This window comes from Callospermophilus lateralis, chromosome 4 (assembly GCF_048772815.1).
Source record: "Callospermophilus lateralis isolate mCalLat2 chromosome 4, mCalLat2.hap1, whole genome shotgun sequence".
NCBI lineage: Eukaryota > Metazoa > Chordata > Mammalia > Rodentia > Sciuridae > Callospermophilus > Callospermophilus lateralis.
The window spans coordinates 52,849,463-52,864,453 of NC_135308.1; the positions used below are offsets into that span (position 1 = coordinate 52,849,463).

General features: G+C 36.8%; 1 protein-coding gene across 5 annotated transcripts in view; it reads right to left on the reverse strand.

Annotated features, from left to right (window-relative positions):
- The window catches only part of Tacc1 (transforming acidic coiled-coil containing protein 1), a 114,710-nt gene that overhangs the window by 89,963 nt on the left and 9,756 nt on the right, over positions 1-14,991 (reverse strand). The window contains exon 2 of one of the 5 annotated variants that reach the window (XM_076853829.1): positions 212-288. The exons of the other annotated variants lie outside the window; for them this stretch is intronic. The gene's annotated coding sequence lies outside the window, so the exon portion shown is untranslated. The remainder of the gene's footprint in view (positions 1-211; positions 289-14,991) is intronic. 5 annotated transcript variants of the gene reach the window in all.

Below are 14,991 nucleotides of genomic sequence, written 5' to 3' on the forward strand. Positions count from 1 at the left end.
TCTTTTCCCCAACATAAAATGATTTGTCCTATGGAAGCAGAGTTAAGATCCAGATTTTCTCTGTCCCAGATGCTGGCTGTAGATCTTCAATAAAGGGATAGATTATAGGATATCTGAAATCCTTCTGCTTAATGTCCCTTGGTGTAAAGACCTCTTATTTTTATGTTTCAATTAAGAAAAAAAAAAATGAAGCCAGGTGGGTGGTGCATACCTGTAATTCCAGTGACTCAAGAGGCTGAGGCAGGAGGATCTCAAGTTTTAGGCCAGCCTGGGTAACTTAGCAAGACCCTATTTCAAAATAAAATATAAAAAGGGCAGGGGATATAGCTCAGTGGTAGAGTTTAATCTCTAGTACAGCATAAATAAGTAAATCCCCCAAATATCAGCATCCTTAATAAAGGTACAGAATTATTACCATACAATCCTGCTCTGAGGAAATGCAATAGAAATGGAAACATCTCTGAAGTCGTATACTTAGAGGCAGCTGTAAGTTGTGAGCAGCCCTGCTGTTGTCTGCACCCAAAAACTGAAAAAAATAATACTGCTTCTGGGGCTCAGAACCAGTCACACAGCCAAGGAGTTCTCCTTTAAGTGACGGCTTGAAGCGAACAGCTGTACATACTTGATACTGCATTTCATTTAAAGAGAAAATAAAACCTTGTATTTTTTTGGTGTTCTGCAATTTCTGTCTAATTGTGACAGAGGAAAGAGAAGAAGAGGAGAGGAAGGCAGCTCTCATTTTGCAGTCTCTGGGTGAACAAGCTACATGGTGGCCAGAGAGGGCCAGAAGGAACACATGGCTATCACAGAATCTAGGAGAAGGGCTAATATTTGATATCCAGTGTTAAGGTTTTGATTTGTGCATTATTGTCCTATAAATAAGGTATTTTATATATATATATATATATATATATATATATATATATATATATATCCATAGATGGACACAATACCTTTATTTTATTTGCTTATTTTTTTTTTACGTGGTGCTGAGGATCAAACCCAGTGCCTTGCACCCGCTAGGCACAGGCTCTGAGGCACACCCCCCGCTTCAAATAAATTATTTTTTAAACATTGAAAAACAGTAAGTCTGCTGAAGACTAAAAAATAAATATTAAAAAAATCTCTTTCTCTTAAAAAAAGTTTTTTAAAAAATGAAAAATAGTAAGGAGAGAAAATTTAAGAAATTGAAACTGAGATTGGTCCTGAGATTGCAAAATGCATTTCTCAGTGTCAAATCCTATCCCCAGAGTGCTAATTATGCTCAATAGAGTAATGGGAACTAGCATTTATTGGATATCAGGGACTGTGCTTGGTGGTTAAAAAAAAAAGGAAACACATTCAAGTCTTATAAGTGAGAAAAAATAACAGTGTGTAACACTTAATGAGCACCTTCATGGTGCCAGACTCTGTTCTAAGTGCTTTAGATTTATTAACTCATTTACTGTTCACCAACCTTGCAGGTAAGCACTTTTAATATCCTCAATTTACAAGTGAGTAGAATAAAGCATATAAAGATTAACCATACTCAAGGCCACATACCTAGGCAATGGCAGAGCTGGTACTCAAACTCAGATAGGCTATCTGCAGAGTATAGCACGGGGCTCAGCCTCTGTGCTACATTGTCTCAAGCCTTCTTCCACTTGAAAATGAAGAAACTGAGATAGATGAGGCAGCTAGTATTTAAACCGAGTTCTGTGTTAATTACAAAGCTTATGTTCAACATGAATTTTTTCCCCCTAGCAATCATGCCAAATAAGTATCACCTTCCAACATAGCTACCTTAAGAAGTTATGTACTTATCTCAGAGCTGCACCATTTCTCCTCCTGTGGAAATTATTTATATGACAACCCATAGGTCAAAGGATAAAACTAGTTCATTCCTTCAGAGCCAGATAGATTTTCTTCTTCACATCAGGTTGTAAGTGCTCCAACACTGCTGTCTTTGAGAATAGTTTGGCTATTCACAGTTCTTTGTCTTCCCATATAAAATTTAAAATGTTTGTTAAGTTAAAAAAATTGTCAGAATTTTCAGCAGAATTGCATTGAATCTATTGATTAATTCAAGAGGGGTTGCCAGCTGAACAATAAAAAGACTTCTAATTCATGAACATGAGTAGATTCCCACTATATCAATATTCTTTCATATCCTGTAATACTTTAAACTTTTCAGCCTGTGGGGCTCACACATCTTTTGCTAAATTTGTGATTGTTTTATGCTATTATAAACAGAGCTGTTTTATAAATTTACTTTCTAAGTGTTAGTTGCTACTATGTAAGATACAATTGATATTTGCATATTGTATCCTGCAACTTTGCTAAAGTCATTTATTACCTCTAATAGCTATTTTTTGCAAGTTCCTCAGGATTTTCTATACAATATCACTTGTATCTGAAGACAGTTTCACTTATTCCTTTCTGGAATGTATTCCTTTTATCCCTTGCCTTGTTACACTGGCCAGGCACTCATGCACAATGTTAAATAAAATAGTGAGAGCCAACATTCTTGGCATGTTCTTGATCTTTGTTTTTTTTTTTTTTTAATTCCTAACTTTCTGAGAGTTTTTTTTAATGATAAAAAGATGTCAAACTTTGACAAATGCAATTTCTGTACCTACTGAAATGATCTTATTGTCTTTCTCCTTTATTTTTTTCATTTGTTGTTACATTGATTAATTTTCAGATGTTAAACCAACCCTGCATTACCACTTAATTGTGGTATATCATCTTTTATAATATGTTGCTGGATTTGCTAATATTTTATTGTAGATTTTTGCATTTATATTCATGAAGGATATTGGCCCATGGTTTTCTTAAGATGTCTTTATCTGATTTTAGAATGTCTTTTTCTAGTTTCTTTCTTATGATGTCTTTATCTGGCTGGGCACAGTGGCATATGCCTGTAGTCCCAATTACTTAGAAGGCTGAGGCAGGAGGATCATAAGTTTGAGGCCAGCTTCAGGAACTTAGTGAAATCCTGTCTGAAAATAAAAAATAAAAAGAGCTAGTAATGTAGCTTAATACTAAGGCATCCCTGGATTTAATCCCTAGTACTGGGGGAAAAAAAAGAAAAGAAAGAAAAATATATCTTTTTCTGGTTTTTGGAATACTGGTACCATAAAATGAGCTGTAGAGTACTCCCTCCTTCTTTATTTTTCTGAAACAGATTTTATAGAATTGGTGTTTTTGCCCCCATAAATGTTGATAGAATTCACCAATGGAGCCATCTGAGCCTGGAACTTTTTTCAGATGATTTTTAATTATAAACTCATCTGAATTTCTTTAATTGACATAGAGCTGCTCAAGCTTTCTATCTTTTGGGGGAGTGAACTTTACAATTTATGTCTTTCTTGAAATGTGTCCATTTCATCTGTGTGTCACAATTAACGATGTAAAGTTGTTCATAATAACAATGAAGCATTATTTTTTTAATATTTCAAGGATAAGCAGTGGTGTTCCCTCCTCTTTTGTTCTTTGTTTAAATATATAAGCAAGTAGAATTTTATTAAACTTATGCATAACATAATTTAAAAGAAGTGGTATTCTTCCACTAATAAGAATGGTATAAGGCTATTGTGAGTCGCTGTAATAGATAAGCCTCTAAATCCCAGTGGTTTAATAATAAAAAGTTTATTTCTCAACAACTAGAAGAGTGAAATGAGCGTTCAGATTTGGTTTTCTTTCAAGCGCTGGTTCCGGGACCTGGCTTCCTTCCATTTCCTGCTCTGCCTGTTCCACAGTGGTTTGCAAGGTCACTGCTCATGTGCTTTGAGCTGGTGGGAGGAAAAACAATGGTGGCTCCTGTGCAGGTTTTCATGGCTGAGGTCTGGGTATACAATGCGTCTGCCCACATTCCATTGGCTAGAATTCATTCACATGATCACACTGAACTGCAATGAAGCATAAGAAACATAATCCAGCTCATCCAGGAAGATGAGCCCTCTGACTCTGAGATGGCTAGTCGTCTTAGCTATGGGTATCTTCCCTTTCTGGCCTTCACAAAAATCTCCTCAAAAACCAAACAAACAAAACCATATGAACATACTGAAGTCAAGTCCAGCCTTTTGCAGTTTTAACTAAAGCTTTAAAATTGTACATCCATCCATTATGTGCTTGCAAATAATGGTAAGTATCAGGACATACCTGGTTGCTTCCATCCATTTCAGCGAAGGCCCATTCAGGGAGGGCCAGATCCAGATTTTGTGTATCCTGATGCTCAAATAATTTTGTGGGACCCTGCTTTCTTTAAGGTTGGCAACTTTTCCTTTTTCATCTTTTTTTTCCTCCTTTATGTAGGTTAGGCAGAGATTTCCCATCTCACTGAATTCCTTCTCAGAATTGGTACCTTGAATGCCTCTCTGTAAACTTAAGTCCTGAAACTAAATAGGTTGTAAGAGCCTAAATTCAGATACAGGAATGTAGAAAACTTTCTCTTGGGCACCTGTATCTTCATGGAAGCACTCTCTCTTTGCAGGACATTTTTTTCTATCAGGGGTTGGTGAAGTTTATGACCAGGTACTTCTTATTTGGGGTCCAGCATTGTTATCCACTAAGGTGTATCTCCTTTGCCCCATAAATAGAATTGTTAACTTCATTTGCCACTACTTTATCCATATTTTTCATGGCTGTGACCAAAACCCCCAACAAGAACAACAGAGAAGAGTAAAGTTTCTTTTGGCTGATGGTTTCAGAGGCCTCAGCCCATAGAAAGCTTATTCCATAGCTCTGGGCTTGAGGGGCGACAGAATATTATAACCAAAGGGTGTGGAGGAAAAAAGCAGCTCAGGACAAGGGAGAACTCTTTTTTTCATTTTTTTTTAATTTTAATATTTATTGTTTAGTTTTTCGGCAGACACAACATCTTTGTTAGTATGTGGTGCTGAGGATCGAACCTGGGCTGCACACATGCCAGGCGAGCGCGCTACCGCTTGAGCCACATCCCCAGCCCCTTTTTTTTTCATTCTTGATACTAGAAATTTCTTTTCTCTCTCTCTTTCTTTCTGTGTCATTCACACTTGAGACTTATTGATTTTATTAGTTTTTCCAAAGGACCAACTTTTGGTCTTATTGTTTTTTTTTCCTCTCTCCTTTTGTTCTTTATTTCATTGATTTCTGTATTTACTATTTCCTTTCTTTCACTTGTCTAAGGCTCCATTTGCTCTCCTTTTTCTAGATTTTAAAGGTAACGATTTAAGCCAGATGCAGTGGCATATACCTGTAATTCCAGCGACTCAGGAGGCTGAGGCAGAAGGATTCCAAATTGAGGGCAGACTCAGCCACTTTGCTAGGTCCTAAGCAATTTAGCAAGACCCTGTCTTCAAATAAAAGGGGTGGGGATCTGGCTCAGTGGTTAAGCGCCCCTGGATTCAATCCATACTACCAAAAAATAAATAAATAAGGGTAAAAATTTAGATAAATTGAGGCTCTTTTTTCTCCCTCTAATGAGCACTTAAAGATATAAATTTCCCTGAGTGCTATCTTAGTTATGACCCACAAATTTTGATATGTTAATTTTTATTATCATTCATTGCAAAATATTTTCAATCTCTCTTGTGATTTTTTTTTCTTCAACCAATGAATGCTTAAAAGTGTGTTCTTTAGTTTCCAAATACTTATAGTATGGTTCTTGGTTTTTAATTTAATTTCATTGTGGTCAGAGAACAAACAATTTTATTTCAACTTTTTAAAATTAATTGAATTTTTTTTATTATCCAGAAAATGTCTATCCTGGTAAACATACCATGTGCACTGAGAAGAAGGTACATTTTACAGTTGCTGGATGAAGTGTTCTATAAATATCAATTAGGTCAAGGTAGTTAATCATGTCACTCACATTTTCTGTCTTTGCTGACTCTTTGATTATTCTATCAACTTTTGAGAAGCAACAAATCTCCAGCTGATTTAAATATTCAATTGTGCCTTTTTCTTCCTTTCATTCTGTCAATTTTTGCTTCATACATTTTAAGGCTGTAATTGGGGACAGACAAATTTGCGACTTTCATGTCATCTTGATTGATTAGTTCTTTTATCATTTGGAAGTGTCCTTCTTTATCTTTCGTGATATATTTTGTTTAGAAATCTATTTTTTAGTATTAATATAGACACTCCACCCTTCCTATGCTTACTATTTACATAATGTGTCTTTTCCTATTCATTTTAACCTCTCTCTGTCATTCTGTTTAAAATACAGTTTTATAGATAGCTTATATCTATATAGTTTTTCAAAAATAGATTCTTTTTTAGAGCAACTGAAGGCTATGAAAACTGCTAAATTGAAGTGAAAGTACAGAAAGTTACCGCACACCTCTGAACCTCCCCCTCCATACACACAGCCTCCCCAGACTGATATATTTGTTACAGTCAGTGAACATACATTGATGTTTCTTTATCACCCCAAGTCCATTGTTTACCTTAGGGTTCACTCTTGATATTGTATATTCTATGAATTTAGATAAATGTAATGACATGTCTCCATATTATAGTATCAAACAGAATAGTTTCACTCTAAAAATCTTCCCTGTTTTCCCTCATTCTTCCCTCTCCATTAACTCTCAGCAACCACTGATCTTTTTATTGTCTATATAGGTTTGCCTTTATCAAAGTATCATACGGTTAGAACCGTATAATCTGTAGCCTTTTCAGTTGGCCTTGCTACCCAGTAATATTTAAGTTTCCTCTGGGTCTTTTCATGGCATGACAGCTTATTTCTTTTTAATATTAAATAATATTCCATTGTCTGGAAGTACCACAGTTTATTATTGATTCATCAATTTAAGGGCATCTTGATTGATTCCAGATTTTGGCAATTATGAATAAGGTTTCTATAAACATCCCTGTATAAGTTTTTGGCTCATTTGGGTAAATACCAAGAAGTAAAATTGCTGGATTGTAAGGTTAGAATATGTTCAGTTTTGCAAGAAACTGTCAAAACTTTCTGACAAAAGCCAGCCTCTACAACATCGAGGCCCTGAGCAACTCAGTGAGACTCTGTCTCTAAAAAAAATAATACAAAATAGGGCTGGGGATGTGGCTCAGTGGTTGAGTGCCCCTCAGTTCAATTCCTGATACCAAAAAATTAAAAAATAAAATCAATCATCATCTGGGGCTAGGGATGTAGCTCAGTGGAAGAGTATTTGCCTAACATGCACAAGGCCCTGGGTTCTACCCTCGGCACTGCAGAAACAAACAAAACCTCTAAAAAAAATCATCAATTTCAGTCTTTTTAGTTGGAGTATTTAGCTTATTAACATTTAATTTAGTTGTTGATATGAATGGAGGCAGGTCTATCATTTAATTCATTGTTTTATATTTTTCCCCCTGTAACATATTTCTCCATTTTTGCTTCCTATTTTTTTAAAAAAATATTTAAATTTTAGAAATTATTGTTTTAATTTTCCTGCTGCTTCTTTTTTTAAAATATACCTTATTTTTTAGTTATAGGTGGACACAATATCTTTATTTTATTTGTATGTGGTGCTAGGGATCAAACCCAGTGCCTCATGCATGGTAGGCAAGCGCTCTACCTCTGAGCCACAGCCCCAACCCTTCCTGCTGCTTCTTAGCTAAGCCTTTGCATCATGTCAAGTAGCTGACCTATAGGTTACAAAATATATCCTCAACTTTTCACAGTCCACTTGTAATTTATAATGTGCTTCCTCATGTAAATTCTACATGAAAAGTACAATTTCTTAAATAGAAAACTCACCAGATAGAGTTAACAGCCAAACAGAAATGTTAAGGGAAAGAGTAAGCAAACTTTAGGATAAATCAATCAAAATGACTCAGAATGAGTAACAGAGAAGAAAAAATTGAAAATAAAATAAAAAAAACAATCTTAGGAACTTGCCAAATAGCCAAACATATATATAATGTGAATCTCGGAAGGAGGGAGGAAAATAAAATTTTAAAAATTTTTAATTAATAATATTTAAACACTTCCCAAATGGAATGCAAGTCTGAATTTTTCAGATTCAAGATACTAAACAAACATGAGGTTAAATAAACATGAAGTCCACTCCAAGGCACATGGAGTTCAAACAGAAATAATAAGTCTTAAAGCATAAAGAGAACATCAATAACAGAGGACTTCCACTTGGTCATTTTTTTTGTTGTATCTATTTCTGATGAAATTTCCCACACTTCTTTGCTGAGATTTTGATTCACCCAAAACAACCATTTCCCCCTGGATTTTCACTTAGAACAGATATAAAACCCTTTAAAATTATAAAAAAATACTTTTAAACCCTTGCCTTTTAAATTCTAACATCTTGTTCACCTCCAGATCAGATTTGGTTGACTTTTCTCTTAAGGATTTGTTCTATTTTTCTCTATGCTTTATGTGTGAAGTAGTTTTGGCTTGAATCTTGGACATTATGAATGCTAAGTTGTAGAGATTCCAGATTCTGTTTTCCTCTGATGAGTCTTGTTTTCCCCTTGTTTTAGCAAATAATTTTCTTGGACTTGAACTAAAAACTCTGTTTCTTGGATTTGGTTTGGGTATGCCCTCTTTGACACTTTCTTTCTGGATATCCCCATTTTTTTTTTTTTAAGCTTTCATGATTTTCTGGCTTCACGTGTCTCATTCCCCAGAATACAAAGCCAGCATACAGACTACATCTACTGATTTATCTTTTCTTCTCCTGTTCTCCAAATAGACATGCAACACTAGAGGTTATCTACTTCTGTCCCCTCTTCAGTGCCTTCAAGTAGTCACTTTATGTAACATGTCCAGATTTGGGAGTTCAGGAATGGTTATAGTATCCAGAATAGTCTGTTACATGCGAAAGCAAAAGCCCATACTATATGATTCTTATGAAATGGTAATGTTCAGATTTATATATATCCCAGCCTACTCATCACAGTTGTCCAGAATGACCTGGAACTGCTTTAAAAAAATTCAGGAATACTAGAAATAATTTGCCATTGTCCTTGAAGGCAATTTTAAAAGATAAGGACCAAAGGAGTTGGGCAATGGGAGCATCCTTGCATAACAGGAACCAAGTCTGACATCTCTCAAGGTGACAGAGACTACCATTCCCTAATATCTGTTCTGCTTCTCTCTTAGTTAAACAAACAAACCACAAACACAAACAAGCCTGGTTTTTAAACTAAGCAAAAGCTATTCTGAATGAAAGCTTCATTTCCCAGTCTTCATTACACACAGGTAGCCATGTAACTAAGTTTTAGTCAGTGGAATGAAAATGGAAGTGTCAAGTTCAATTTCCAGGATGTACTGTTAATGAAGAATGGAGAGGTGAACCCTTTTTGTGGTTCTTTCTTTTCCATGCTGACTGGAATGCTGATGGGATAACTTAATTCAAACAGCCATGACTAATCTTGAGGTAATAGCCCTGTGCTAAGGTTGAAGAAGCCAGAATTCCTGATGCTATGGAGCTTCTGAGCCTGCTCTTGATTGCCCACCCTCTAGCTTTCCTTTATGTGGAAATAAAAAATAAACTTACAAATTTTTTAGGCATTATTATTTTTGAGATTCTATAATATTCATCTAAATCAACTCAATAATTCTATAGGGGAGGGAAAAAAAGTCGTATTATTTTGCAGTCAAACCACCAGAACCTGGGAGATCTGTATTACTTAGCAGCCTGGATAGCAGTCATCCCACCCTACTCTACAGATAGACAGCACTGTAGAAATGAGCTTGAACATTTCTACATGCTTCCCAGGCCTAATGTTCAGCTCTAGCTGAAAGTGTTCATAAAGCCAAAGCCACCATCAGTGCCAAGCAGACTATCCTTCATCCCAAATAAAATTCCTTTGACAGAATGTTCCATTCTCTTCTTTCTCTAGGCTGTCCTGAGTTATTCATTCACTCAAAAAAAGTATACTTAATGTCGTCCACTCAGACTTGGTTTTCACTCATTCAATGCCTACCTGACATCTGTAGAAGTGCAGATGAGGTGAGAGTTGTCTGGGGCCAGCATTCAGTCTCAGGATCTCATTCTCACAAGTCTATACCCTAACTCCACCTCAGCTAATTATTTTGGTAATGCCTATATACAAAATAAATAAATAAATAAATAAATTTTAAAAAATCAAAACTAAGAAACAGAGTCAGAGAACAGAGCCCAAAAGGCCCTTAGAAGTCACCATTTTGTTTTGTTTCACCTTCTTACACTAACGTTAAGTACACAGAGGCTCTGACATAGTAGGAGGCAGGGACTTACCCAAGGTTACAAAAACAGTGGCAAAGCCAGAACCAGGACTCAGATTTCCCCCCCATGACATCTAGTCCTCTGACCTTTTCTCAATCATTATTTCCTTTATTCACACTTAATTCAAACACAAAGAAAGATGATACATCTGTTATTGCCATTAGAAAATAAAACTTTTTACTTAAAAGCCATCCCATTTAGCTCAGTATCAAAGAGAGGAATTACCTTTGGCAATTTGCCTTTCAATTTGTTCACACTTAACTCTGAAGAGTGAACTTAACAGCAGCCAAGACCAGGGCCTTTTTTTCTGGCTTTGGAACCCTTGGCACTAGAAGAAAATGAAGTCAGGTGAAAGTCACATGCTTACTTGCAAGGTAAGTTTCCAGCCAAGTGATTTTTGCCTAAGGCTAATTCTCAGAAATCCTTCTAACATTTTTTTACCAGCTACTCTCTGTAGGACTGTTCTCTAACACTTTGTACTCAACAAAGCCAATTCTAAGGGGGGAAAAAAGAGAGCCAGAGTAAGCGAGAGATTGCCTTTGTTCCTGCATTCCAAGGTGCTGTAACTGTCACCTGTAATAAATAAGTTGGCAGTTTGCAGAAGAGAACTGGCTCTGAGGACTGGTGACCCTGCTCTCCTATGGCAGAAACAGCTGCCAAGTGCACACTTTCAGTCTGTATTCTCAGGGGAAGGAATGAAAGCAATTCTTTCAAGCTCCTTTTGTTTTTTATTTTATTTTTAATTTCATTTACTTGTCATTTCTATTCCTACATAATGTTTCAGGGATAGTATGCCCTTTGTGCACTTTTTATTGATTTTTACTTAAATAGACAAAATCTGCCCATAATTCAAACATCCTGGACTTGGTTGCTGCAAGTGTCTTCTTGGAATATTAACTCTTAGTACTTATTTGGGTTCCATCTAATTTTTCAGTAGTGACCTAGAGCAATCTTTAGATATTTAAACCCAGACTGCAACTCCATTTGTCTGGTCCTGAGGGAAGAAGAGTCGGGGGAGTTCATCCACTAAGACTTGGTTCCCACTAACTGACTTGGCAGGTTTGGGCTCAGTCATCCCACTGAGAAATGACAGAGCAGACAGAAAAACCAGAAGGCTGGCAAGACTCCTGAGGGCCTGGGTTCAAGAAACCTCTTTAATTTGTAAGCTTTTTGGAATTAAAATCACTATGCACGCTTCATTATATAAAAATAGCATCAAGAATACTTTTTAAAAATGTGCTGTTCTCTGGCTGGGCAAGACAGAATCTATGGAACTTCAAAATGCTGCAAAATAAGTAAATGTTCAAAGGAAATCTCTAAAGAAAAAGTTTAAAACTGTCTTTAGAGGTTATGTTAGTTATTTATCCTAGGACTTTTAAGAGTGAGAGAGCTGCCAAGTAAGAAAAAGCTGTAATGACAGGTTTTTACCCTGAGGCAGGTTAAATAAAAGGAAGAATAAGCACAGGTAGAACAAAACATCACAGTCCTTCTTTAGGAAGTCGGAAAGTTTCCCATCTTCCTACAGAGACCAACCAGAACTGCCCTTGCATCTGTAAGCATAAGAGTCAGAATAAAATTAAAACACCATACCTTGCCCTGTTAGGTGTAGTAGAACCACAGATCAGTAGAGAATGCTGTTGTTTTTGCTTTTCCATGTTCCAGGGAGGGGATGCTTCAGACAATATTTGGTTTGTATAGTCACAGCTTTGAATTTTTCATTTTTCTTCCCCATAATCATATGCTTTTTATTTCTGTCCAATAATTTGATCCACATTGCTTAGATACTGTAACCATTTTCTTGAGCATTTGGGATCTAAAGCAGGTGTGGGCAGCAGAAGTGAGAGCCAGACTTGGTGGAGGCATTCTGATCCCACCCATAGTCCACAGCAGAGCACGAGATGGTCAATGCAAGAAGGAAGGCAGATGCTTAAGCAAGGTGTGCTGACTGTGAGAAACAGAATAGCTGGCTCACCAGGATGGAAGCCGGCTGAAGAGCAGCCACTGAACCCAAGAGCCAAAAGGGGCTAATGGGATCATCTGGTCCCAAAGTCCACCCAAGGCAGGAATCCTCTGCACAAGGTTACTGGCCAGCAGTCAGCCAACTTCTGCTTGGAAAAATCAAAAATATCTCTGGGTAAAGCGGTACAACACTCAGATCCCTCTCCAACAAAGGATTTAGCAAATCAGCCTCAAAGAATGTGGTCAGCTGGTACCCTCTAGCTGTTAAGCCTTCAGGGTGTCTCAGCTTTTGAGCTAAGATCAGTCTCTTTGGCAGTCCCCAGGCAACAGCCAAGCAAGGCAGTAGTATAAAGACCCAGTCACTTCTGCCCCTCATGGATTCCTCTAAGGTATCACCTTTGCTCTGAAGCTCCATAGGGTCTGAGAAATCCTGTGAGACCTGAACCATACATAGCCTGAAGGCTCTCCTGCCCAACCTTGCTTTCTCTCCATTATAGTTTGCACTTGGAATTTCCTCTAAAGGCCCAAGTGTGGAAAGTTTGGTCCCCAGCCTGTGGTGCCTTTGGGAGGTGGAGGAACCTTCAAGAGGTGGAGCTAAAGGATGGGGAGTAGGGTGGGTGGGTGTGGCTTGGTGGCAGAGCACTTGCCTAGCATGTACAAAGCCCTAAGTTCAATTCCCAGCACACTTAAGGAAAAGAAAAAAGAAAAAGAGGCAGGGCTAGTGGAAGGAAGTTAAGTGATTGAGGACACGCCCTTGAAGGGGATATTGGGACCTCCTCTTCTAATTTTCCCCCACAGTGGCCATGAGGTGAGCAGCCTCCTCCACTCTATGCTCCAGCTATGATATATTGCCACTCCACAGGTCCAAAAGCAACAAGCCAAGTGACCATGTACTGAAACTTCAGAAATCATGAGCCAAGATCAATCTTTCCTCCTTCTAAGTTGATTTATCTCAGGTATTTTGTCACCGTGATGGAAAGTGGGCCATATGTACCTCCTTTTCTTTTTCTAGTTGTCACTTCTCAAAAAGCCTTAATAATGAAAGCACAGGGAATTTTTTTGTGAATATGTCAGTATTCTATAAGAAATCCTAACAGTGGAAACATGCCATTATGTATTTGTCAAAATGCATAGAACTTTAAGGCACAAAGAGTGAACCTTAATGTATGCAAATTGAAGAAAAATAATTTAGGAGCTCAAATGATCCCAGGATGAAATTCGAATTGTGATAAAACAATCTAACTATATTATAAATTTGTGAAAAACCTTCACTGAAGTGGGTGTGGGGGTAAAGATGCTGACCTAAGTAACTCTGGAAATGAGTAGAATCTATTAAGATAAAGGCAAAAGAAACTGCACTATAATCTAGTTGACGAAGTTGTTTCCTGTGGGGGTCCATGGTAACAATTCTAATACCACCACACATGTATATTGCAATTGAACAATTACGTAAATGGATAGCAGATGGTGGGAGCCAGGATTCTCATTGTCGTAGTGGAAAATTACAAATTGGAAAGGGGAGGTCTAGAATGATCCTTGTGGTAATGGATTAGAGTTGGAAGCATAGGTATGAATTCATGTTTATGTTAACATATAGTTGGTTACACACAGAAATATTTTAAAATGGTGTATATACACAGATTAGCACATGCATAATCTCCTTCTTCTATCAGCTGAAAGGGTACTGACACACCCTAATATTGACAAGCTCATCCAATACTGAGATCTTGGTTTTTAATATCATTCTCCAAAATAAATAAAGGAACCTGGGTTACTTGGAGAAATAGCTGAATCTAAGACTGGGGTTGGAAATATACAAGATCCATCTGGAACATCTTGTAATGGTAGGTGCATCTTGTAGTTTTTAAAAAAAAAAAGTGCTCAAGAAACAAATACCAATTCCGAAAATGATAGGAGTATTGCAAAGGGACACAAAAGTCAAATGAAAGAGTACCCAATGTCCAAAGCTATAAAGTATACAATAAACATACATGAGTCCCTACTAATATAAATAAATGATTAAACATAAGTACATGAAAAGATGAGATAAATCTACTATGAAGGAATTCTAAATAATTTATGTGTGAGCTCCACCCTCAGTGAGGCAGTACTTAACTCTCCACTTCTAAGTGTGGACTGTGCACAGTGACTTCCTTCCTAAGAGTACACAATAAAAACAGAGACATTTGACAAACACTACTTCAAGCCAGGTGATTAAGGTCAACACCAGGAGTGATGTCATCATATTCGTAGCAGGTACTTTTAATAGGATATGGTGAGAATGACAATTTACTTCCCCCAAATATAAATCCCACTGTAATCATAAGAAAAACACAAGACAAATTCCAAAGATGAGATATTCTACAAAGTACTGGACCCAATTGTTCTCAAAACTATCAAGGTCATCAAAACCAAGGAAAGCCTGAGAAAATATCAAGCCAAGGAAAACCTAAAGGAACATGACAACCAGATATAATATGGTGTCCTGGATAGTAGACTTTGGGCAAATACCAAGAAAATCCAAATTAAGTATGAACTTAGGTTAATAAGAAACTATCAATATTGGTTCATCAAATGTGAAATAAGGACCTCACAAATGTTAGATGTTAATAATAGGGGAAATTGGATATGGAGTATATGGCAATACTGCACAATCTTCACAATTTGTCTGCAAATCTACAACTGTTAGAAAATCTATAACTGTTACAAAAAGTTCATCTAAAAATAATTCCTTATATTATTAAAATGATTTTAATTATACTTAGATAAATGTGCCTGCTAGTAATTTTTACCATAGTGAGTGGCACTTGACAGTCCTCTGCCTAGATTTTCCCCCACCATACGTTTTTATGTGCCCGCT